This window comes from Podarcis filfolensis (genome assembly GCF_964270895.1).
Source record: "Podarcis filfolensis genome assembly, chromosome: 7".
Lineage (NCBI taxonomy): Eukaryota > Metazoa > Chordata > Lepidosauria > Squamata > Lacertidae > Podarcis > Podarcis filfolensis.
The window spans coordinates 22,825,387-22,852,735 of NC_139603.1; the positions used below are offsets into that span (position 1 = coordinate 22,825,387).

The 27,349-nt window shown below is 42.7% G+C and overlaps 1 protein-coding gene and 1 long non-coding RNA gene across 2 annotated transcripts in view; both read right to left on the reverse strand.

Annotated features, from left to right (window-relative positions):
- Positions 1 to 27,349, reverse strand: part of LOC310767163 (uncharacterized protein) — a 491,354-nt gene that overhangs the window by 305,780 nt on the left and 158,225 nt on the right. The window lies entirely within an intron of this gene.
- Positions 20,670 to 27,349, reverse strand: part of LOC310767196 — a 205,775-nt gene continuing 199,095 nt past the window's right edge. Inside the window, exon 5 of the long non-coding RNA XR_014550710.1 lies at positions 20,670 to 20,775. This is a non-coding gene — a long non-coding RNA (uncharacterized lncRNA). The remainder of the gene's footprint in view (positions 20,776 to 27,349) is intronic.

Sequence of the window (27,349 nt, forward strand, 5' to 3'; positions counted from 1 at the left end):
CTTTGTAGTGCAAAGGAAGCATTTTCTCCACCTTTGGCACTTTACAATAAACTCATTTTGATTTAAATTGATTGCTGTGGGATTATCTTGAAGTCATTAAAATATTGCTGTATTGACATTTGCTAATGTCTTTAATTAGCCATTTCAAATTCTAGGGTTTGGTATTAAACATGCACAGATATGACTGTAGCTCAGTAGCGCCGGTTGTTTTCTTGTATATTTCTGTTAAGGGAATTGATGTTTCATTGTGGGAAAAGGATGCACAGGGGTTCTTCAAAGAGTTTGCCTCCTAGCTGGAAGTCCCAGAGTCTGCATCACCTGGGGCTGAGCTATTGCCCAGCTCCCACCCATGCAACTCCCACAAGATGTGCTGCCATGCCATTGGAATCAAATAATTCCAGTGATTTCTGTCCAGGGCAGTAACTTTGCCTACCCTAGGTGGAATCTACACACGTTAAAAACATTGTAAAAATGTGTTGTTGTTTTTAAATCGTTTTGAAAAATGCACTGAATTTGCTATAGCTCACCATTGCTCTCTAGCAATGGGTACAATCCAGCCAAAATTGAGCACATTTAAGTTTGACTACTTCAGTGGGAAAACAATGCATGTTCTGCATACTTCCATTGTAATCAATGGGCATCAAAAGTGCTTAATGTCTGGATCATACCTCATTGATCAACTGCACTGTGGGAGTCATGATTTGCTTGTACAATTACATAACGGAACTGGTAATAGGTCCCTGTGTAATATCTCTTCAGTGGCATTTATACCAAGGACAGTGTTGACCAAACTTGGGTCTCCAGCTGTTTTTGGACTAGCATCCCCATCACCCCTGACCAGTGGTCCTGCTAGCTAGGGATGATGGGAATTGTAGTCCAAAAACAGCTGGAGACCTAAGTTTGGCCAACACTGACCTAGGACAATGATAACAGCATTCTACACACATATAAAAAACACATATATCTACACACACATATCTACATACATATAAAAAACACTGTGAAAATGCTTTTTAAAAAATCATTTTGAAAAATACATTGAATTTTGCATAGCTCACTGTCATCCATCTAGTGTCACTATTGTATATTGCACTTTACAACACATTCGAAGCATTTTATTTTCAGCTGTATAGCTGAGTCTTCTAGTCTAAGGTTACCAGACATCCCCATTTCCCAGGGAAAGTCCCCGGATTTACAAATCAGTCCCCATACAAAATCCATTGAAGTTGAAAAGTGTCCCCGGATTCATTGAAAAAAATCTGGTAACCTTATTCTAGTCGGCAACTAGTTCCACACCCTAGAGCATGTCCCCAAGCCTAGATATTGAACTACAACCTCTATCAAACCCAGGCTGTGTGTCCAATGGTAATGGGTGATGAGAACTATAGTCCAGAAATCTGCGAACCCCAATTGGGTACAAGCTGTTCTAGAAGAAGTGTGGAGCTGTAACCGCAGGCTGCCTCCCAGCCTCCAAAATGATGAGAACTCTGAAAGTGCAACTGGTGATAAGGTGCACAGATTCACTAAGTATGTGGCCTAAAGAAAATGGGTCTGTTCATATAAGACAACACCTGTCTGCTTTCTTACTGACTTAAAGATTAGTTTCTAGTATAAGTTTATAGTCTACTTTGGATCACCAGCCCATCTAAGCAGCTATTATCAACTTGGTACCCTCCATATGTTTTGGACTACAACTCTCATTGTTCCTAACTATCAGTCCTGAGGAACCCTTTCCTTCCCCCTGATGGCACCAAGAGGCAGGGAGGAAAGAAGAAAGTTCTTATGTATGATTTATTCAGTCATCAGGATAAAAGACACAGAATCCCGGTCAATCCTCCATAATGCTCACACTGAACTCCTCCCCCTTCCCTCTCTAGCAACAACACCTCTATGGCGTTCGCCAATGGACAATTGTCTCTGTGCTCTTTGTTTTAGCACCCTTAATGAATGGTGTGTTTTGGGAGAAGGGGGGTTTGGGTATGCTGACCATTGACGTGCCAGCTAGCTGCTCTGTCTCCCCTTCTCCTTCTCCTAACACAACATAACTCGGCTGTTTGCCTGTCTCTGAGCTGCTATCTCCCTCAAAGTCCTACTGTAATTCAAAACTGCCTTCCTCCTCACTGTAAGCTACAGGAAAGGGGAGGAAGACACCTCCACCATTCCTTCTCCTCTTCAGTACAATCCCTGAGACTAACCATTGGTCATATGGGGGCTGAGGAAGTTAGTCATCCTCATTAATTTCAATGGGTCTACTCAGAGTAAAACTCTGTTGAAAACAACCCATGGAAACTGGTTCCCCAGTTTCAGGAACATGTCCATACTATTTAAACACTATTAATTCCTATCTAATCTCTTTCTCTGATACACAGGTAACCACTAATTTATGTTTCTATATTCCTGCAGAGCTCAAAAGGCAACAATAAAGACTAATAATCTACTCCTATGGATTAGTTCTATCACACTAACCTGAGATGTCAACATGAGAGAATACGATTTGCACATCAGCATAATGTGCCAGTAACTCATGAAGCCTGAAATCCTTTTCTTATTTACTCAGATGTATACTCTGGTTTCTTTTCAGATCATACTCAAATGGAAATACCATTAATTCAATGGGATTTACCTCCAAATTACATGTGCATAGGATTGTGGCCTTGGGGTTGGGCCATTAGTCATTAGGCTTATGCTCAGTTTTGTTGACTGATGTTGAATTTAAATTAATTTGGGACGTGAGACTTACATATTTCATTGGAATTTTGTCTACCTCTATTTAAAACTATCAAATTGTGGAAGATTCATGTTCCTTGAGAGTATGAGGAATCAAACATGTGAAAGTCTTATTTGGTAATGCATTGTTAAGTCTTAAAGATCACAGCCTGGAATGGAAAGACTGCTATTTCAGACCATTATTGCATTTCAATAAAAAATGAAAATTACCAGGTAAGATTCATTGGATGAGATAATGCATATAAAAGACTCCTGTAATTGTTATTACTCTCCTCCCTGTGCAAATTATCAAAGCAGTCACTTTTAACTAGTTGTGCGTGGGTGGTTTAATGCTCACTCCATTGCATTGGCATAACAACTGTATACATATAATATTATTGTAGTGTCACTATATCAGAAAAGGTAGATATTAGTCCTGCTTAGATGTTCATGAATTGTATCTGTGGATGGACCATAGGTCTGGGAATACCAATCCCTGTGGCTCCATCCTTTTCCTTCCTACAGTGACTGGGAAGGTCTGAAGTGGGGTTCTCAACTGAGGGGAGGAGTGTAAAAACATGCTTACACACTCCCTTCAAACCTTCTCAATGAATGAGAGTAGACTGAGATGTAGTGGACACAGCCCTGTGGCCCATCCATTTATACAACCACTTGCCTCTATATAGATGTTGCAACCAGGTCCCAACATCTCATCTGCAACTATGCAGCCCATCCTACAAGCAAGAGGGGAGCCCCAGCTGTAGCATCTCAATACCACTGGCAAGCCATCAAGATGACAGCAGAGTGAGGAGGGCTGCATTCCCCCTCTTTCCTTTTAACAGGACATCTCCTCTTATTCCATGGCTGCTATGCTTGCTCGGGAGTCTTTGGTAAGGACTTTACCAAAAGCTTCTTGTAAGTCAAGGTCAGGCATGGGCAAATTCGGCCCTCCAGAAGTTTTAGGACTACAACTCCCATCATCCCTGACCACTGGTGCTGTTGGCTAGGGATGATGGGAGTTGTAGTCCCAAAACACCTGGAGGGCCAAGTTTGTCTATGTCTGGTCTAGGTCAACTCGATCACCTCTAACTATATGCTATATGTTGACACTCTCAAAGAACTCTAATAAGCTAGAGAGGCAAGATATATCCTTGCAGAAGCCAAGCTGGTTCTGCTTCAGCAAGACTTGTTCTTCTGTAAACTATTTTTTTTTGTCCTGTCTGACATTCAAGACAGTCAATATGGCATGCATTTGTGTGCACACACGCACAAACATATTTGCCCTCTCTCCATTAAAAAAATTAAAGCAGTAACTAAAACAAGGTACAAATCTCATTTTATCTCAGTGAGAGGGACTTTGAGATTCCAAATTACAAGCTCAGGGTTATCAATGAGGAAAAAAAAATAAAAATGTGTGGCCAAAACCAGGGGTGGAGAACCAATTATACTCCAGATGTTTCTGGACTACAGCTCCTATCATCCCTGACCACTGGCCAAGATGAACTGTTACTGATAGCAGTTGGAGCCCAACATCTGGCGAGCCCTATGCCTTCTACCACTAACAGCAGAGATAGGGAATCTATAGCCCTCCAGATGTTGGACTACAGCTCCCATCATCCCTAATGGACATGCTGGATGGGACTGAGGAAGTTGGAATCCAAGAAAATCTAGAGGACCACAAATTCCCTATCTTTGGCTTAAACTAGACCACTGAGCCACTCTTCCCAAGATGAGATGGAAGAAGTCGCTCAGAGAAAAGGGAGTTGATAATCCAAAGTAAGTGACTTACAATATCTTAAAATATTGGTTTATGCACCTCTCTAAATTTGAGCCCGTATCCTCATAGACTTATGAGGATACAGCCTTGTGTTTATGAAGAATGCTGGATTAAAATAGATCCATATTAAAATTCTAGTAACCAGCAAGATGGGGGTCCATTTTTACATCAGAATTTCTTCCATATTCAGTCATGTTCCCTCTGACTCACTGGACACAGATTTAATTTAGCAAATATATCAATATTTAAGAGTCTTCATTACTTTTTCATATATTACTCATTAGACATTATAAAATATGAAAATTGCATGTGCTCTTTTAGAAGTATGGGATTCAATATCTGGAGGGCAGAAAATGTCTCCTGTTCGACTGTGAAGTTAATTTTTATTTCAATCATTCTGCAAAGCATTTTACTTTTTTATTATGGGACCAAGTTTTCATAACTTCATCATCACTTCAAGGGACTGTCATGTTAATATCTACAATTCTGATGGAAAATAAAAGTTCTTCCATATTAGCAGTGAGATTGGGTCATTCAGTAAAATCTTTCCCACAGCAATGGCCTTCACATATATGGAAATTCTTTGGATGTGAAGCCCCTTTAGGAACCTGTAAAGAAAGACCTTCAAAATGCAACAGAACTCTTGAAGGCCATGCATATTATTTTGTGATTTTATCACTGCTCGCATGGAGGTTAATGGCAATTGAGCCATGTTGTTTTGGCTCACGAAATGAGGGTGATCTCATAAGACATTAGATGCATATGCAGCTTTAGTTATCTAGTATGAATATAACCTAAACCAATTTTAGTTGCCAAAATACACTATGAGGCCAAAATTTGCCACCTCCATGCAGACTTGAGTTCCACCATTGATACAGTGTCTGTCAAGGTGTCTGATAAACCATTCTGCCTTATTTTGTGGATCAGTGTTAGTTACTAGTGCCTGAAAATGTGAACAAGATGCTTGCAGCTGTAAAGTCTGTTATATGCTGATTTGTGTCAACGACGGAGAGTAGATTAGGTAAATCCAGGGTGTAGTGAACAGATCATTGTGCAATGAGATGGCTGGTCCTCACTGCCTAATGTCATAGTCTTAATTTTGTCTCTCTCCTTGGCAGTGTTTTGTTAATATTTCCCTGGCACGTATTTTAGATGCAAGCTTCACTAATGCATAAAAACACACACATGTGAATCTCAGAAAATCTGAACCCATCTTTGACACCACTGCCTCTTAGAGAATTGCACCACCAGAGGATAGTAGCCTGAAGATGATGCATTGCTTTCCTTGGACTAAAAGGTATTCTGTCTCAGAAGCAATAGTAGAACCCCAGTCTCCCGTATGCTGCTGGAGACAATAGCTTCTAAAACAGACTGGGACCCTTTAAGAGGAGAAGCTTAACTTATCTGCTTTGTAGATTAGGCTACAATTCTACTTAAGGCTCAGACTTCAGTTATTACAGTACATTCAAACCTGCCTCTTCTGACTTCAGGCCTAGGCTCCATTTGGAGATCTCCAATGTGCTACCTTCTTTTCCCATTTGCCTTCTGGACTTTGTTCTCTGCTTTGTCTGGCTTTGCTTGTTGGTCTCTAACCTGCTTTGCTTGAATTTAACTGGCGGTTAAAACCTCATTTCTGCTTGACTTATTGGGTTCTGAACATCCCTGGGATCTGCACACACTTAATTCACTTTGGCTAGAATCCTGTCCTTTTTGGCTGACGTCACTTCTTGGGACAGAGTAGCTTAGAATTAGTTTAATTCAACAATGATTCAAGAATTAGTGAGAATTCTCAAATGTTTTAGTGAGCTCAGGATTTAAGCAAAGCAGCAAAGCACAAGAAGTTTGTTGTTTATTTAACGGAAAAAAATATATCAAACTCAGTCAATTTCTAGCACTTGGTGCCTGGTTGCAGCTGATTGTCAGAATGGGCACCTGTTGCCAGAAGGTGCTCAGGAAATTGGTAGCTCATATTTTCATGCTGTTGATGCCATAAACATTATTTTTTTCTTTTAACCGCTGCCGGTTTATGACTTGGCCTCTCCTGTTGAGAAGATTGCTAACGGAGACATCAAACACTGGCAGTGTTTAGTGAAGCATTTGTGCTGTTCAGAAAGATTGTCTGCGTTTGGGGAAAATATGTGCAGGCTTATGAAAAAAGGAATATTCCTTTGTGTGTGCCTCTACCCATCCCTTCCGCTTGCTTTGATGCAGAAATGTTTTTGTTGTTGTGCATCGAAACTCTGCACTTTCCTTAGGCAAAAATATAGTATGGAAATATCTTCAATAGGTTTACTCAAACTTAGCTGGCTACGCCCCACAGCTTTCCTGCTTCCAATGGATTAAGCTCTTTCCCCACCCTTTGGTAGTACTGTTCAGACCATTTTTTCTCCATCCTTATATCATGTCTCTGTTTATTCTATCATTACATACACCACAAGATTTTACATACAGTGAAGTAGCCAGCCCGGCTGTAAAAAAGACTATAAAGAGTGTTGTAAAAATGGGTAATATATGAGAGGCTTTATCCTTTAAAAAAAACTGATGGAAATCTAGATATATACAGGATTCAGTGGAGGGCATCTTTTTCAAGAAAGGGCACCCAGAACACAGAGGGCAAAAGTGAACACACGAGGCAGTGTGTGATGAAGACATAAGCCTTGATGCCACTTGTTGTTGTTGTTGTTTAGTCGTTTAGTCGTGTCCGACTCTTCGTGACCCCATGGACCAGAGCACGCCAGGCACTTCTGTCTTCCACTGCCTCCCGCAGTTTAGTCAGACTCATGTTTGTAGCTTCGAAGACACTATCCAACCATCTCGTCCTCTGTCATCCCCTTCTTGATGCCACACCAGGCTCCAAATCCAAAGAACTATAGTGTGCACATATGGGGGAAAGCAGGGCATCATTGGCTGCTTTTGTCCAGCGGTACCCACTGCAAAAGACAAAAAAAAAAACCCCAGGAGCGTCACTGGGCATGAGCACACCTGTAGCTAAATACAAGCTCTCCCCCCCTCCCCAATGCAAAGCCACTAAATTCACTCATTTCCCTGGCCATTTTTGATGCTGCAATAGCAGCAACCTTCTGCACTTCAGTAGCAAAACTTTTTAGGTGTTGTGGAGTGTGTCTTTAGTTCAGAAAATAAGTGTTCTGCAGGACCTGAAATTTGGGAAATGTTCTTTCATAGCAGCAATGTTTGGTCCCACTGATGGCAAAAAGGGACAGACGGCCATTCTAGTATGAAGCAGATCTTGTAATTATGAGATGAACTCATAATTGTTATTAGAAAAGCAACAACACCGAAACTGAATGCCAGTTCCAGAAGACATATACTCCTCTTTCACCTAATAGCTTGGATTACCAGAGATTTGCTTGCTAGCTTTTGCACCTGTTAGCAAACGAGAATGCAAATGTGTACTTTCTGTCTTCTTTTTAATTAAAAAAAAGATTGAACATTTTAGTTTCTTAAGTGTTTTCTACATTGTCAATTGCTAGTTAGAACAATACTGATACCCGTGCAACTTGCCTCTAACTCACTATCCACTGTGGTGTATCACAACCTTAATTTCTCTGTCAAACTTTCAGTTTAGTCACCAAATGGGTGCCAAAAAGGGTAAAATGGAGTCATGTGACAGAAACATTTTTATCCTGGAAAATGTTGACTGCGCTAGCATTCAGAAACATTTGAAATCCCAGTTATGAATGTTATGTACGAATGCCATGCACTTTTTGCTATTTAGGTTGCAAACCCAAAAACTCCAGAGAAACCCCTTATGTCTGGTTGTGGGCTGGAGATTTGAACAAAGACATCCCTCTACTTGCTTTTGTTGGCTGAGCTGTGCTGACCAGACACCAAATGTGTGGGCTGAAGGTTCACGGGCAGTATCCTTATCAGTGCAGCCCAGCAGAAAATCACCAAGTCCGCTCCACTTCCCCCTGGGGAGGAGTTGCAGTGGACTACATGGCCACCTCCTCTCCTCCAGGGGCAGGGGATGAAGTCCCCCGTTCCCTGGGGGATCCTGGCCATGTCATCGCCAGCCGGCCAATCCTGGGGCTGGGGTGTGTGACTGGGACCGTTTAAGCTGTGGCGCAAGCCGGAGGGCTTCCTTTTGGCTCACATCTTCAAACTCCCACCCTCCCTCCCCCTTTTACAGGTTTCTTTTTCCTTGGCCTTGCTATGGACCTCGGTTGGTCGCCGTTGAGGGGCCTGGTAGCAATTTTTCCACTTGGCAAAATTGGCATGGAGCCATTTGGTTTTCACCTACCTTGTAGCAAATGTCACAACTTTGTAAGGTTTTGCAGTTAGGCATTGTTTGACCTTATGATGGGGGAGGGGAGATGTGGCCATCATCTGCCCCTCCAAGCTTAAGGGTATTCCATTAAAGGAATCTGGGGGTGTGGTCTTGTCTGAAGCCCAGGGCGGAGCTAGGGCCATGACACGACCCTGATGGGAACATTTCGGGGAGATTGAGTTGGACTGCATCGACGGGGCTCCCCTGCCTGGCGGTTACCCTTACCCGACTTCCTGCGCAAAGGGCAGGAGTCAGATATAGTCGGGTCCATTCAATGCCTAAGCCAATACCGCTCACAGTCTGTAAACAATAAAGTTGTGGCCAAAATTTGCCCAATAACATTAACATAATATCTGTGTCCTGGTGTCTTATTCTCTATGAGGGGGTGGTTGCGGGGTTTTGACACACAAATGTGGAGTTAGGAGGATGGGGCTGAGCTGAGCTGAAATTCACTGAAGCCTGAGCCATGCAGTCAGTGCCAGCCAGCATCAGGCCCAATCCAGGTCTGTTTGCTGTGCCAGCCTGGTTCTGAAAGTGTTGGTGCTCCAACTGGCACTCAAAGGTCTGATTCAATATATGCTCAATATACCGTACTTTTCGCCCCATAGGATGCACCGGCCCATAGGACGCACCACGTTTTTTTGGGGGGAAATAAAGAAAAAAAATTATTTCCCCCCAGGCGCTTGTGGGGCTGGCTGTCCCCGGAGCTTGCGGGGCAGGCAGCGGGGAGAAGCGCTCTTCTCCCCGCCGCCCGCCTGCAGACAAGGTCCAGGGACAGCGGGAAGACGCGCTGCGCCTCCCAGCTGTCCCCGGAGCTTGTGGAGCAGGCAGCGGGGAGAAGCGCTCTTCTCCCCGCCGCCCGCCTGCAGACCAGGTCCGCGGACAGCGGGAAGACGCGCTGCGCCTCCCAGCTGTCCCCGGAGCTTGCGGGGCAGGCAGTGGGGAGAAGCGCTCTTCTCCCCGCCGCCCGCCTGCAGACCAGGTCCGGGGACAGCGGGAAGATGCACTGCGCCTCCCAGCTGTCCCCGGAGCTTGCGGGGCAGGCAGCGGGGAGAAGCGCTCTTCTCCCCGCCGCCTGCCTGCAGACCAGGTCCGCGGACAGCGGGAAGACGCGCTGTGCCTCCCCACTGTCCCCGGAGCTTGCAGGGCTGGTGGCGGGGAGTTCCGCCTCCCCGCTGTCCCCCGACCTTGTGGGGCTGGCGCTGCGGCTCTCCTGAAGCCTGGAGAGCGAGAGGGGTTGGTGCACACCGACCCCTCTCGCTCTCCAGGCTTCAGTGAAAGCCTGCATTCACCCCATAGGACGCACACACATTTCCCCTTCATTTTTGGAGGGGAAAAAGTGCGTCCTATAGGGCGAAAAATACGGTATATATATATGCTGTGCACAGACAGCTGAGAAGAATTTAATTTTATGTATTTATTTATTTTAAAAAATATTTATATACTGCTGCATCATAAAAAAAAATATATCACAGCGGTTTACAACCATATAAAAACACAAAATCATAAAACTCAGTGGAAACTCTCCCTGTTACAGCTATTTTTGGTTTGGCAATTTTGAATGACTGCATTTAAAGAAACAGATTCAGGATGGATCATCCTTGCTCTGAAAGGGCATGATTTGCCTTAAATGTAGTCGAATTGCATTGGCTATGTAGCCATGAAGCTACTGTGCAATTCCTGATTAGCTGGTATCACTATCCTTGCTTTTGGGTTCTGAAGATTCACAACTGTTTCAACCATCGGGGTGCCTCCCAGCAATTATATGATTCTGTGTAGTAGAGACTGGAACAGGAGTGAGAATACCTTTAAAAGGTAAAGGTAAAGGACCCCTGACAATTAAGTCCAGTTGCGAACAACTCTGGGGTTGCGGCGCTCACTTTGCTTTAGTGGCTGAGGGAGCCGACGTTTGTCCACAGACAGTTTTTTCCAGGTCATGTGGCCAGCATGCCTAAGCCGCTTCTGGCAAAACCAGAGCAGCGCATGGAAACACTGTTTACCTTTCCGCCGGAGTGGTACCTATTTATCTACTTGCACTTTGACATGCTTTCAAACTGCTACTGTAGGTTGGCAGGAGCTGGGACTGAGCAACAGGAGCTCATCCCATTGCGGGGATTCGAACCGCCGACCTTCCGACTGGCAAGCCCTAGGCTCAGTGGTTTAGACCACAGCTCCAATCGCGTCCATACCTTACTTCCACCCTATATTTGGGCACATTATGGCAACTAATTCACTTGTTGCTGCTGTCAAGGAAAGTAGGAGCAGGAATAGCTAGTGCAAAAATTCATGAGAATAGCTAACCATCGGATATGAAACTGAGCAATTACCGCTAAGGATGTGTGCAACATGCAGTTCACACATTAAAACTGGATCTTCCACAATGAATTCTTTGCTTGCCCTTTGACAGGCTTAGGGTTTACTGTGCTTTTCCTATAGTGCATTAACCCTAAAAATAGACAAATTACTCAAATTTTGCATACCCATGCTTGGATGTTCAACACCCTACAGCAGCCCCATTGCTTTCAGAGACATTGATTCTCTTGTGATTAGGATCACAAGTTTGCTCATTAGAAGATATCCCTCTTCAGTTGCAATACTGTGGGTAGGGGGGAAATGTAGGGATGTCATTTACTGTGTGAATCAGCTAGATGGCACTCTAGCATAATAACAAGTTGCCCACTTTGCAGACCACTGGATGGAAGTTCCATGTGTACTGGGGAATGATAATTAATAATGGCATAGAACTTTACACAAGTCTTCCCCTTCCCACTCTCAGCCATTTCAGCATATTCTGGGAATGCAATTTATAATCAATGGGTTAGAGGCTGTGGCAATTTGTTCCTTCCACGGCTCCCTGAGATGCACTACTAATCCCTACCCCATTTCAATGTTCTTTCCTATTCTCCCTGACCTCTGTGCTGTGGCCATTTGTAGTGCAGTGCATATAGCCAGAATGCATGCGGTCATCTGCTGATACTACATGGTGTCACTAGTTGATGGGCCACTGATGGCTGTTGGTGGTTTCATGAAAATGGCTTCATTCAAAATGCAAGTAATCTCCCCTCTTCCTCATGAAATAGATATTAAAAAACCATTCAAGTCACTTTAGACACAGAAGCGGGGCCACAGAAGTTCTTGGACTCCTGGCCACAGATGGTTTTAATGTTCTGCTGAGTAGCTACATCATTTAGGATACAGTGTAAGTCCCCCACCCCAACCAGTCCCTTGGAACACACACTTTTTTCAGAATTTACACTGACATAAGAACCACCCAGCTCAGCTCAGCTGGCTAAGACCCAGCTACACCAGTATGTCAGACTTACAACAGCATAGCCCAGAAACTGGCAATCGATCAGATAAACCAGAGATTCACTGGGTCCTAATTCATTCATCCTTGCCAATCTTGGGCTTGGATTGCTCCCTTAACTGCCGATCTCTGGCCTGCACTATTACTATGTCGGGGATGCACATCAAAGACAATGCATCACAACAGATAACCAACTAAACAACTTTGCCACAAGCCTATAATACCTGGAAGCAGGGATGGACAAATCTGAAAATTTCAGGTTCGTTCCATTTCTCATTTTTCCAGTCCTTGCTTCAATTTGCCCCATTTCTGCATCTGTCAGCATTTTTAAAAAAAACAAACAAACCAGAAACATTTGTCAGTATCTTCATGCACATTTCTCCTCATATACACTTTTTTGAATGCAATTTTAATATATACAAATTTCTTGCAAACAATTTCCCCTACTTTATGTAATTCTGTGCACTTTCCCCACTAAAATACACTTTTGAGGACGAATTTTGTAATGAAGCGGATTGCAAAATTCATAGAAGGGCACATTTTGAGGGTTAGCTGCATTTAGAGCCACATATTAGTTTGGGAAACATGAATTATGTAAGTGGAGCATGTGTGTATTAAAATGGGGAATCAAATGAAATTCTAACCTATCCCTCTGTGGAAGTAACAGAACTTACTTCAAGAGTAGACATGTTTATGATTGCTGTTACATACAATCATATGCAATCATCTGGAAAAGACCTCAATTGCGTAAGCAGGAAATAATATGTTAGAAATGTGGGTGAGATTATTTAAGTTTGCTGGGTCCTTAGAGGGTGGGTAGGTGTTATCTTGATGACTCTTGATATATCTTCCAGCTATGATTCCATAGCTCAATGTTTACATTTTCATCGGTTATGAGATGTGCATTTCCCTACAGACTCATATTTCGCAGAGAGGTGAAATCTGAATTCCCCTCAGAGCGTGTATTTCATTTTTGACAAATATTTCCAGAGGACCTTGAATCAGGTCCCTGTTGCAATGCGTGCAGGAGATGAGCGTTCTGATTTTTCTCATTAGAGTGTTTTCAGACTTTGATTCTCATTATCTGCCCAGCTCTATGAAGGGCCAAGCCCTTTAAATTACTCGTTGAGTATAAATAATGCAGTAATTAGTCTCATAAACGCGCTCAACTTCCTATAAGAAAATAATTGTTCCTTCTCCTTATCTCTTTCACTCCTTTTTATTATTTTTTTAAGATTACCCTAATGAATCCACGATAACACCAAGCATCCTGATTCCCCTAGACTACACACTAGCAAGGAACTTTATAAAGGAAAGCAGATACTTAAATCTTTAAAGCTAGATTATATTTGCTTCACTAATTTAGCGGAGGAGGAGGCAGAGTAACAACACCTCAAGAGCTTAAATCCAAGCACTGCCTTGTCCACCTTCTTTGTGCCATCTTTTCATTCTGATGTCCACTGCATTGAAACTGAAACGAGAGAGTAGTCATTTTCCTTGACACTTTCTTTGAGAAATGACAGCTTCTTTGAAGTGCACCCCACAACCATTCTGCAACATCTGGGTAGTGTGGGTTTTTTGTTTTTGTTTGTCTGTCTGTTGTTGTTCCTCCCCTGTGCTCATTAGTTCTGCTGCTGAAGAGCGGCTCCATCGAGCTCAGGCTGGTCCAACCTCTCAGACCAAGTGGACCGCGAGAGTACTTTGGCACAGAACCTGAGGGCCAGGCCTGAGGGTATAGGGCTATATCTGCACTGGCTCCTGGTGGAGTATCGGGCCAGGTTTAAGGTGCTGGTTTTGACCTTTAAAGCCCTTTGTGGCTTAGGGCCCTCGTATTTATGGGACCGCCTCTCCTGGTATGCCTCGCAGAGGACCTTAAGGTCCATGAATAATCATAGTTTAGAGGTCCCAGGCCCTAAGGAATCAGATTATCCTCTACCAGGGCCAGGGCCTTCTCAGTGATGGCTCTGACCTGGTGGAAAGCTCTGTCCCATGAGACCAGGGCCCTGTAGGATTTGACTTCCTTCCACAGGGCCTGTAAGACAGAGCTATTCCGCCTGGCTTTCAATTTGAACTTAGCCTGATCTTTTATTCCCCTTCCTTTCCTTCCCCTCCCCTTTTTATGAAGATTACCCGCTCTGGGATCCCACAGCTAATTCTCCCCTGGTCTGCTCGCTGGCCCAAATAGGACTAATTTAGCCAGCTAGCCCTGGTTATCATCTAATGTTTATTGGATGGATTTCTCCCCTAAACTGATTTTTGAATTCTGAATTTATTGTTATTCATGTTTTATACTGTATTTTATGCTGTTTTTTTGTTGCATCAATTAAGTGTTTTAAATCTGTTGTTAGCCGCCCTCAGCCCGGTTTTCTGAACCGGGAAGGGCGGGGTATAAAGAAAAAAAATTATATATTATTATTATTATTATTATTATATCTGAAAATGTTACACTGAGTGCATGGAAGTCAGGGGGTGGGACTGTGGGGGGGCACACATGACATCAGGGTCTGGTCCAGCAAGCATGATCCTGGTTCACCTCCACTCTTTAGTGTGCATACAGAGGATACCATCTGAAGAAATAAGCACTATCTGTTTGCATGAAGCAATGTGAGAAAGATTTATGTTTTCTATCATTTAAAACTTTTTCTTGCCCTCTATTAAAAATCCTGTTCTTTTGCTTCAAGATGTTCAAACTTCTAAATGGCACACACAGATATGGACCCAATAAAATGTATAACCTATCATTCTCTAATACTTTTTTCTGGTGTTTTGCTTACTGGTAGTTATAGTGCATAACTTCATAAGGCACTCAGATGTCTTGACAAATGAAGCGGGGGCCTTTAATCTACCTGTTTCATCCCATTTCCAATGGGGAAGAAATTCCCGCTGTTTGTTTGCTTATGTACACAAATATAATGGGTAACGTACTGATCACACACTGTGCAAAATGTGTGTAATCATCTGCCAGTATGCCTCAATCCGAAAGCGGCTTTTGGATGTAATTTTAAACTTGGACCTCTTTCGAATAGATGGTATGAACATATATCATTAATTATCCACAGTTGCTTTCAACAAAGGCCTATATTTGTTTCTCCCTGAGCTGCCATGCTGATATTCAGTGCAGGTAAAAGATGCAGGGAGTCATTTTTATGAATGTGTGGCTTAGGGTCATACAAGATGAATCATTAGTGGGAATATTTAAAGGCTGCAGAAATATTTTTGTGGCAGATATGTAAGATGAGGGACGCTGCAGTCACACTCGCAATTATCGGCATATTCCCTGCTGAGTTGCAGGTGTCATGTGGAGTGCTCCTGCTAGCCTATGAGGTTACGAGTTCAAGAACCATAGCCCACTGCTGAAAGAAAGGAAATGGGCATAGCTAAAAAAAAACCGTTCTTCCTTTCTCTTCCGTAATGTCACAAATTAGATTATCAACTCTTTGGGCACCTCTGTTTTGCTTGCAAAACTCTGGAATGTTTCTTGAATATTATCCTTAATTGGGTGTAGGGTTAGGAGATAAATTCAATTCAGTTGAAGGTGAACCTGCCTAATAACATCTTCTGAAACAAAATATGAACAAAGAACAACCTTCCTTTGAAATTTGCACTTATTTGAATTTTGCAATGCATTCTCTCTCTCTCTCTCTCTCTCTCTCTCTCTCTCTCACACACACACACACACACACAGACACACATCTACCTACCTACCTACCTACCTATCTAATCTCACCTTTCCTCCAAGGAGCTCATGATGGTGTACATAGTTCTTGCCACTCCATTTTATCCAAAAGGAGGGTCCCTGCCTTAATGTATTTTTAATCTCCTGTTGGAAGCCGCCCAGAGTGGCTGGGGAAACCCAGCCATATGGGCAGGGTATAAGTAATAAATTATTATTATTATTACTACGCCCGGGCATAGCTAACTATGGGCAAACAGCATGGAAACTTCAAACCATTAGAGGGTAGGACTCGAACCCATGGCTTTGAGTTACAAGAAAGGAGATTCCGGCTAAACATCAGGAAGATGTTCAGTAACAGCTGTTCTATAGTGGAACGGACTCCCTCGGGTGTGAGTGGACTCTCCCTCCTTGGTGGTTTTAAAGCAGAAGTTGTATGGCCATCTGCCATGGATGTTTCAGTTGAGATTCTTCCATCCTAGGGGCTTGAACTAGATGACCCTTAGGGACCCTTTCAGCTCTACAATTCTGTGATTCTATGAAACTTGACTAAAGCAACTGCTTCGCCAACCAGGGCCCTCCAGATGTTCTCAGATTCCAGCTCCCATTGTGCTCGTCCACTGCTTATGCTGACTGGAACTGATTGATGCCAACAATGTTTCAGTTTCTGTAGCTAGAGGATGAGGATGAGACACTTGAAGGAGCCCAGCCGACTCCATGCCCTCTTGATCCTTGCCCTTCTTGGCTGCTAAGAGTTTCAGAAACACACCCAATTCAAAAGAGATAAACATTAGATGCTACCATAGAAAATATAGGTCAGGGGTCAGCAGCCTTTTTCAGCTGTGGGCCAGTCCACTGTCCCTCAGACCATGTGGTGGGCCAGACTATATTGGGGGGGGGAGAATGAACGAATTCCTATGCCCCTCAAATAACCCAAAGATGCATTTTACATAAAAGGACACATTCTACTCATGTAAAAACCATGCTGATTCCCAGACCATCCACGGGCCGGATTGAGAAGTCGATTGGGCCTCATCCGGCCCACGGGCCTTAGTTTGCCTACCCCTGGTATAGATGTTCTTCCCTTCTTCAGGAAAGAAATATTTGTGCATTTTAACTCTCTCAGAGTAAAGGTAGCGAGTATAGCCTGTAATACCCCTGACTCGGGGCAGCCTGTCCCATTTAACCACCTTGGGATTCTGCTGCCCAAGATGGCTGCCATCAATTGACCTCATTTTTGGGGCAGCCCTGCTCTTACCACCACCATCACCAGCTTTCAGATGCTACCTTCTTCACCTTACCAACAAAATGGTTATGGAGAAAGCAGGGAGATAGCATGAAGAACTCATACACAAACTTGCACAATATATTTTCTTCTGCATACCTTGGCTCATTTCAATATTCAGAAGTAGCATGTTAACATACAAACTGTTCTGCTAAAACAGGTCAGAGGTCCAACATTTTTGGCCTGCAAGCCTATTCTTCTCTACATTTGTGAATGTGTCTTTCCTTTCAAAGAATTCTGCTGTTGAAAACTGTTGGCTTTTTGTTTTTAGATAGGCTGCTCCTAACGAAGTGACATATTTTTTTTAGTAATAGCCAAAAGCTGTTAATCTCCCTGCTTCCAAATGAGGCTTTCCTTTCCTTTTGTGTGTTTCCTCCTCTCCCTTCCTCTCTCTTTTTGTTTCCTTTCAGAAGCGTTAGCAAAATTTAGAAACAGTTGAATTGGTTGACGATGCCATTCTAGTTTAACCATAATTAAGATTAATTTTTATTTAGCAAAGAGCTTTGCTGCTGAAGAGTTCAGACTACTGTTTGACATCATAAATCATGATTAGGAAGCAGTGAAATGCTTACGCCTCCCCCCCCAAAAAAAGAGGTTATATAAATAAAATACAAAGAAAAACATAACCCATTAATAGCTATAGCAGGTAATTAATTATGAAATTTGCATTTAGGAATCCAAAAATCTCCCCCCCAAAAAAAGCATCCTGGGAACTGTGGTTTGTTACTGGTGCTAGGAACTGTACCTCTTTGAGAGGTACACTTCCCAGCATTCATTTTTGGGGGGTGCTTTAAATGTGTTTATGAACTCATTGACACAGTTTGTACACCCACCCCCTCCTATTCCCTTGAAAAATACAAAAATGGATGAGGAGAGAACCAGGTAATGTGGAATATTGGGGATGTTTCTTACTAAGAGAAGCTAGTTTTAAGCTAAACCAAATTTTGGCAAAGCCTCTGCTCTTCAGTGTGGTGTAGTGGTTAAGAGCAGTAATCTGGGGAACCGCGTTCGCGTCTCCGCTCCTCCACATGCAGCTGCTGGGTGACCTTGGGCTAGTCACACGGAAAGGAGAATGTTAGCCGCTTTGAGACTCCTTAGGGTAGTGATAAAGCGAGATATCAAATCCAAACTCTTCTTCTTCCCGGAGGGGAGGGGTTGTGAGCGGGAATCGCTTCCTGCACTCGCAGGGTGTGTATGGCTGGGCCCCCTGCGTCAATGGAGTTCTGGGCCCGCGTGATGCACCCCAGCCAGCCAATCCGGCTGGCTGGTGGGTATGGCTTGGCCGTTTTAAAACGGCCGCGGGCCCACGAGTCCTTCCTTGTTTCCAGGCTTCCTCAGATCACTCTCCCTCCCTGTTACAGGACTGCCAAGGAACGCCTTTGAGTCAGGGGGAGGAGAAGAGTCAGAATGGGAACAGTCAGAAGGAGATGGGAAAGAAGTGATGGGAGGGGAAGAGGGAGAGAGCCAGGAGGTGGGAAGGCTCTCTGATGCTGAAGCATAGCCCCAGCACCACACAGGGAGCTCAGGAACAGGCGGAGAGCCTAAGCCTGTGCTTTCGGCACAGGAAAGGAGAGGGTTAAAGCACAGGGATCAGAGACGTCCCATGAAGCTCCCCCGCCTCTTCTGTTGGAGGAGAAGCAGGAGAAGACCACTCCCTGAATCTGAACCGGACGATTCGAATGCATGATTGTACTGTACTGCTTGTACATATGTAAAATAAAGAATGTAAATATCTCTCTGCGTGAGCAGAGGGTGCTTATTGCGAAGAGCATACACAAACCATCACACTCTCTCCCTCCCTCTAGGTTTTGCTTCTGCACCTGACCTTGTCATGGACCTCGGTTGGTCGCCTTGGTTGTCCAAGGGGCCTGGTAGGAATTTATTCCACTTGGCAGATAGCAGATCATCACAACTTTGTAAGGTTTGGCGGTTAGGCATTGGAAATATGTTGTGTATTGGAGGGGAGGTTGTGGCCATCACCTACCCCTCCCCTTGAAGGGTATTCCATTAAAGGAATCCAGTGGTCGTGGTTCCTGTCCGATGCCCAGGTGGTGGCTAGGGCCATGGCCTGACCCTCCGGTGACTCTAGGGGAAAGCTTCCAGTTGATTCGCATCACCAAGCTCCCCCTTGTTGGGGGCCAGTGTGGTGTAGTGGTTAAGAGTGGTAGACTCGTAATCTGGTGAACCAGGTTCGCATCTCCGCTCCTCCACATGCAGCTGCTTGGTGACCTTGGGCCAGTCACACTTCTTTGAAGTCTCTCAGCCCCACTCACCTCACAGAGTGTTTGTTGTGGGGGAGGAAGGGAAAGGAGAATGTTAGCCGCTTTGAGACTCCTTCGGGTAGCGATAAAGCAGGATATCACATTCAAACTCCTCCTCCTCTTCTTCTTCCCCTACAAGTTGTTAACCCTTGTGTGACTCCCTGCAGAGTGGGCAGGAGTCAAGTATAGTCTGTTCTCATCCAATGCCTAAGCCAATACCTCTCACATTCTGTAACCATTAAAGTTGTGGCCCTTTTTAGCCCATTAACCTAAAATACTTGTGTCCATGTGTCTTATTTCATCATGAAGCAGGGAGCGGGGCCTCGACTCACCAACATTTTAGCTGCTCCAAAGTGAAGGGAGTTCATTTACAACACACACACACACACACACACACACACACACACACACACTGATTCCAAGGTTTAGCACCATCTATTCTTTCAATTGGGTTTAAGTAAAAAGTGTTTATGGTGTTCTTACTTTATTTTAAAGTAATAACAGAAAATAAATTCTTAGAACTAAAGGGGGGGCGGATAAAATTAAAATCCCACTTCTTCAAAAAATTACAGTCCGTTGCCACACTTGCCTTGCAAAATAACTGCCCTACAACAAACAAGTCTTAATCCTAATAATAATAATAATAATAATAATAATAATAATGCTGGCAATTGTTGTACTTTTGCTGAAGAGGCTAGTGCTGTGGTAAGCCCTCTGACAGTAAGAGGCAATCTATTCATAAACGATTCTTCCTTTGTGTGTAATGAGTGGAAGTCATTTGCAGCACAGAAGTGATTGAGTAATGAATGGATTTAACATGGAAAGATGAGGGGGAAGGAAATAAAAGTGCGCTTAGGTGTAACAAGAACGTTAAAGGGGGAAGATTGCTGTTGGAGGATGGCTGCTTACTTTAGAGGTTATAATAAAGGCAGGAAGTGCCTACTTTTTAAAAAAAATGAAAACATTTATAAAGACCCTTTTCTTAACAAGATGACTATATTTAAAGAAGCCTGAGGAGGATTTTCCTACACTTTGCCTGTGTACATACATATTACCATCTTGAAACAGAGCCAGGTAATTCTCCTTTTTCACTCAATTTGGACCAAAGCTGAGGGGGGCATGAAACAGGAGAATGCATGAAAACGCAAGATGCAGGGTGCATACGGATTGTGGCTAATTTCATGTTTACACCACTTCCTGATCTGTATGTATAGCTAGCTCCTGAGTCAAGTGGAAACATTTGAAGAGGGAACTTCCTGTAGAGTTGAATGGGAGGAGGAAGCTGGTGTGGGTCTGGAGGCCTAGGACAAAGGAAGACATATTCTAATGACCATGCATTGGGTTGGGGGAAAACATGATGTTGTAATACTAATTCCCTCTCCCATTAATTTTTTTTTATGATTGCTTGTTTGTTTGCTCTGTTTATTACATTTAAATTCCATTCTTCCTCCCAAAGGCGCTCAATGCTCCAAACACATCTGCAATACAAAGACAAATAAAAATAAAAACGTATTTAAAGCATTTAAGAAATGTCAAAAACATCTAAAAGCAGTAAAAGACCTGAAACAAATTTGAGAACAGATGCCACCAAATCATGTGTCAGGATAAGCCTGCCGAAACCAAAACATTTTCAGCAGACCTTGAAAGCCTAATAGCCATAGGCAGGGAGTTCCACAGTACAGGTGCTGCCACTCTAAAGGAATGTCTCATTTCAAATGCAGAATGGACATTGTGTGGCACATGTCAAGTGCAAGTTCCATGGTAAACATTTATATTTGGTTGGGATTCACTCCCATTAATGTTCATTCAGCTCAGCGTTTCCCCAACTTGGGTCTCCAGCTATTTTTGGACTACAGTTCCCATCATCCCTGCCCACTGGTCCTGCTAGCTAGGGGTGATGAGAGTTGTAGTCCAAAAAATCAACTGGAGACCCGTTGGAGAAACCTTGATTGAGCCCATCATAAGAAAAGTGCATGTAGCAGGTTTTTTAAAATATTTATTAAAGGTTGTCTTGAATTACCAAAGAATGTGCAATGTCTCTTTTGATGAAGCTGAAGCAGTTGCAAGGGAGATGTATGGAAAGTTTTGAAAAGGGAAACAAGGCACAGGACACCTAGTTAGCAATGGTGTGGTGAGCTGGGTTGTAAAGGTGACCTTACAGCATCCCAAACCATCTTTTGTAGGTAGGGCTTATAGCTCAGTGATCAAACAGGTGTATATAAGCAGAAGGCAGCATGTTCAATGCATCTTGGGTTAGCAGAGTTGTGATAGAACCTGGCCTGAGTTTCTGGAGAGGCACTGCCAGGCAGAGTACGCAACACTGGTCCATATGCTCCAATAGCCCAGCTACATAACTTACCTTTTCCATACTAGCTATAATGCAGCCTTCATGAACCTGGTGCCTTCCATATGTTGTCGGACTCCAACCCCCATCAGCACCAACCAGTGTTGATTATACGAACAACATCTGGAGAGCACTAGCGTTCGGGAAAGCTCTTACAATGTGTCTTGCAACTACGATATGTAGCAATTGCTTTGTGTTAAACTGCTCAGGCTTTATGATTCAAGGCAGCTTTTCAGAGCTGAAGAATCATATCCCAAAACCAAAACGTTAAAAGTCTCTCTTCCTCGGGAGTTAATAAAATTCAACTCTCATTTCATAGTTGATGCTAATGATTTGGCACTTTTTATACTTAGAGGGATGCCTAATTCAAAGCAAATGTTTTCCAATTATTACTTGAAGGCTTCATTAGCTCCCCTAATTTCCTGTTGTCTTTGGAGGGATTTGCTCAGGTGAAAACTTCCATTTAGCTTTGCCTTGTTAGACACCCAGTGAAACTAGACTTTGGAAGAATGCTCCTTCTGAATGGACAAATGGCAGAGGAGCACTTCGATGAATGAAAGCCACAGTGGTTTTGTTTCCTGTGGGAATGTTCTAGAACCATCTTTTAATAGAAAAACATTTCTACATGTTCCACCACCGCCACCTCACTCTGCCATAAACTTACTGGTAGCATATTTGTCAAATCACTTGAGGAAAGAGCTAGAGCTGCCTAGAGAAACAAGGAAGTGCTAACTAAATTCCCTTCCACCTTCCCCAGTATTTCAGCAACAACTTCTGAGAATGATTTGGATATCAGGAGGACATTGTCTATCACTACAAATATTCAGAATTTCTCCCTGTAAGTAGCCTTGTGGATACTACTCTGTGTGATGTCAAGGGAAGAGAGCTCAAAATGTTCATTCCCCCGTGGGAGGTTTGGCCACATTTTAAAATCAAGTTCTGTCCCTTCAGGCAGATCCTGAGTCAAAATGCATACCAGTCACTCTAACTCCCCAAAAGCCTTGAAGAAGGGGAGAACACTCACTTCCACACTGGAATGATGCCACAAGACCTCTCTTTTGCGAGCAAAGACATATGCTGCTGTTGTTTAGTCGTTTAGTCGTGTCCGACTCTTCGTGACCCCATGGACCAGAGCACTCCAGGCACTCCTGTCTTCCACTGCCTCCTGCAGTTCGGTCAAACTCATGCTGGTAGCTTTGAGAACACTGTCCAACCATCTCGTCCTCTGTCATCCCCTTCTCCTTGTGCCCTCCATCTTTCCCAACATCAGGGTCTTTTCCAGGGAGTCTTCTCTTCTCATGAGGTGGCCAAAGTATTGGAGCCTCAGCTTCAGGATCTGTCCTTCCAGTGAGCACTCAGGGCTGATTTCCTTCAGAATGGATAGGTTTGATCTTCTTGCAGTCCATGGGACTCTCAAGAGTCTCCTCCAGCACCATAATTCAAAAGCATCAATTATTTGGCAATCAGCTTCTTTATGGTTCAGCTCTCACTTCCATACATCATGACATATGCTAATGGACCATAATTCTCTGCTTCAAATCCAGGGACCTGCAAACTTTATCTGCAGGAAATTATACTTCCCAAGGCATGTGTTAGGAGCAAGTGGAGGAAGAAGCTAGGAATCCTTATCCAGTTCAGATTTTAAAATATTCTTTTCTTTGAGGTGAGCTTTAAGAGTCCCCAAAGCTGACATTCAAGTCCAAGCTCATTGAGCTTTCCTGGCATCTTGAGTTATTAGTGATACTGTAATCTTTACTTCATCCAATAATTATCAAAGCTTTGCCTCTTGTTTATATAGCTTTCTGCTACTTTCACCGCACCGCTCACATACTTTATCAAACCTAGAGGGCTGGCATATTTCTCTGCATTTTGAAGAGGATTTTATTTGTATATTTTTTTGCCTTTAAAACCAATTAACAGAAGAGGAAGAAAAGTAGCCGTTTCATAATGTTGCCAACATAAAAGAACTGAAGCATTAGGCGATGACAGGGTCCTATGTTATTCTGGTGCATTAAATTGCTCCACGCGATAGCTTTAGATGTGTGAAAAACAGAGTTACTAAAATCTTCATCCCATGGGCTGTGATTAGCCTTGCTGAAATTCCTCTACTAAACAGCATCATGATGTTAGCCTTAGTGATGCAGCCAAAGAGCTATCTAATTAGAAAGTCAAACGAAGAGACATATCTACTGGATTAGTGCATCTGTACAGCAATATCTTTCCTAACCCAAACACAAGTAGCATTAAACCTTTTATGTTTTATATCCGTTACCTCCAGGTTCAGGACAAATGCCTCCTAATATCTATTATTTAAGTGGTGGCAATCAACAGAGAGGGGTATTGCCTCTTTAGCTTTCCAGAAGCTTCTAGTAGGCTACTGCTAGAAACAGGATTTGTTTTTATTTTAACAATTTGGCATACCACTTAATTACAGTCATATCTAGAGGAGACTCAGTACAACGGATCTAAAAATGAATTAAAATGCTGGATTAGAATCTTGGCCTAGATGGACCTTCTTATTTTCTTAGCAGCCTTGAAGACGCAAGAAAGAAATCACACTTAACTGCTCACCCCCCTATAAAATCTTAGTCACAGTTGTTCTATATAAGGATAATATTTTTTTCCTCTTTCTTTCGTATGCTTTCACTTTGAACTTCTATCTTTGAAAAGTTTTTTTTCCACATTTTTGTTTTCAGTTTTTTTAATATTTCTCTGTTAGTTACTGTGGAGAAGCAATTAAGAGGATGGCTACTTCAGTTCTTGTGGAGAATATATCATTTTAAATATAAAAAAAAAACCTTCTTGCCTGTGAAGCGATGAATTTGATTCACTTTCCGTAGAATTAAAAGAAATGCTCCTTGAAAATACACACATGAACTGCGTTGCTTTCTGTTTGGGGCATCATTCTTATTTAGGATGGCTCGCTTGTTTGAGCTATCTTCTGTTAGGAGTACATAGGATATAGTTTTTTATTTATATCTTGGAAAGACAAAGGCCAATGTATACAAAATCCTGTTGTGCATTTAGCTGTGAAGAGATCTATCAAGATTACTGTGGAGAGGCTTATTAAGAATGTGCCTTTACCTAAATGTTGCCAGCTTGGAGGCTGGGATCTGCCCCCAGAACATAGCTACCTCCAAAACATTCATGCTCCTTAAATGCAGCGGATGTTTCCTGAATGTGTAGCTCACCTGCGAGGGTATGGTTTCAAGGCTACATGATGTTTTTCAAGCAATTATTATCATTATTATTAATTAACATTTGTGTTGGTGTTCTTTAAAAGTCACCACAGGCATAGGGTAGGGCAGGAATCTGGATTGGAGTCAGGCATGAAGGGAAGGGGATCACCTCAGCGTTTACTTTTAAGAATAAAAATAGAATAAGCGTGCACTTGCTAATTGCATGAATAACATCATTTGTTTGTACCTCAGGCCACCATAAACAGTTTATGGGCTGGAATTAAAGTGCTCATCTTAATTTTAAAGCTGCATGTCGCTTGGAACCAGGATTTTTCATGAGCCAGGAATTCACATGAGCTCCCAAGGAACTGTCGGCACGCAGAGGGTCGCAAGGCCAGCTGGCTAGCCCCAGCTGGGTCATCTCCTTCCAGCCGTCCTACTGTGAAGACCCATCGGCCTCTGCTCCGATGTAAATCAGCCACCCAGGCTTCAAAGCCAGGGCACACTATATCAGCCGAGCAAACTGCGCACACAGAATAGGCGTGAGGCTTGTGGAAGCATACTACAACTACGGATTTATTAATTATAAATCAGGTCAAAGAAACATGTCGTCTCTCTCTTTGTCTTCTCAGAGAGACAGAGAGAAGCAAAAGCTATACACACACCGGAAGTTCCCAGCATGCTGTGCTGGTATGTAAACAGACATGTGACATGCAACAGTTCCATGTCTGCAACTAAAGGTGGAATAAAATTTTCCAACAGGAACTGCAATCAGAACATGATGTCCTTCCTTGGTTTCCACCAGTTTCTGAGATAATAATTGCTCTTATTAGACACAGAGTTTCCTCAGTGGTTTCTGCTTGCCCGTGGGATTCCCACCCCACCCCCGGTTGAAGGTGACCTACCAGATCTATGCTAAAATAGTGCTAATTGAAACCTTAAAATATTGTGGTAAACAGGGGGGAAAGCCAAGGGAGATATTTGCTCGCGTAATATTATGGAAAACAAAATTCAGCTTCATTTCTGATTGGCTAAGAGGTGGGAGGGGAGTGAAATTACCTGCATAGGTAATTCTAATTAATGACTAGGAGGAGAGTTGGAATAATGATGGAGAAAGAGCTAAAAACCAGGAAAATGACATCAGTCTAGAAAGCTGCAGAGGACTCATGCGCCAGAGACAAAAGATGCTCAGCTGGCCAAGGGATTAGGATGAGCTGAAACTGCTTTAAGTAGAGAGAAAGTATTATAAAGTCCTAGAAGAACTTATAACACCAGTGCTATGTGAAGTAATGAATGAGATTTTAAGAGGAGGAAGAACACCAGCATCCTGGAGAGAGGCATACATTACGCTGATACCGAAACCTGACTCGGATAGGCTGAATATTAAGAATTACAGACCGATTTCATTATTGAATAATGATTGTAAGATCTATGCAGACGTAATGGCGACTCGACTTAAAAAATGGCTAGTTAATCTTATCCATACCGATCAGGCTGGTTTTTTACCCAATAGACAAATAAAAGACAACATAAGACATACAATAAATATCATTGAATATTTAGAATGCAAAAATGAAATTCCTGCAGCTTTATTGTTCATTGATGCCGAAAAGGCATTCGACAACGTATCCTGGCGTTTTCTTATAAAGTGTTTGGAAATGACAGGGATAGAGGGCACATTCCTGGAAGGAATAAAAGCAATTTACTCACAACAAAGTGCTAAATTAATTATCAATAATAACTTAACAGAACCCTTTGAAATCTCGAAGGGTACAAAGCAGGGGTGCCCTCTGTCACCTCTTCTGTTTATTATGATGTTAGAGATAATTACAAATAAGATAAGGAAAACTTCAGAGATACGCGGAATAAAAATTGGAGCAAAAGAATACAAATTGAAAGCTTATGCTGACGATCTTATGTTGTCTTTGGAGGATCCAAAAGAGAGTGTCAGTAAGGTGTTAGATTTGCTAGAAGAATTTGGAAAACTATCTGGTTTTAAATTAAATAGAACAAAAACTAAAATGTTGACTAAAAATGTGAAAGAGGAGGTTAAAAACCATCTTGAATCTCAGACTGGAATTAAAGTAACTAAAAAAGTAAAATACCTTGGAATCTGGTTAACGACAAAGAGCATTAATCTGATGGAAGATAATTATATAACCACATGGAAAGAAATAAGGAAGGACTTAGATACTTGGAACAGAATAAAACTCTCTTGGTTGGGAAGAATGGCGGCAATAAAAATGAGTTTACTACCGAAACTGTTATCCCTATTTCAAAATATACCGATAATCAGGGGAACCTCAGTATTCAAGAATTGGCAGAAAATACTCTCTAAATTTATCTGGCAAGGAAAAAGGCCGAGAATTAGATTCAAATTACTTACAGATCAAAGAGATAGGGGAGGATTCGCAGTTCCATATTTAAAGTTGTATTATGAAGCCTCGTGCCTTTGTTGGGTTAAGGATTGGATTGTTATAAAAAATAAAGATCTGTTAGATTTAGAAGGATTTAATATAAGATTCGGTT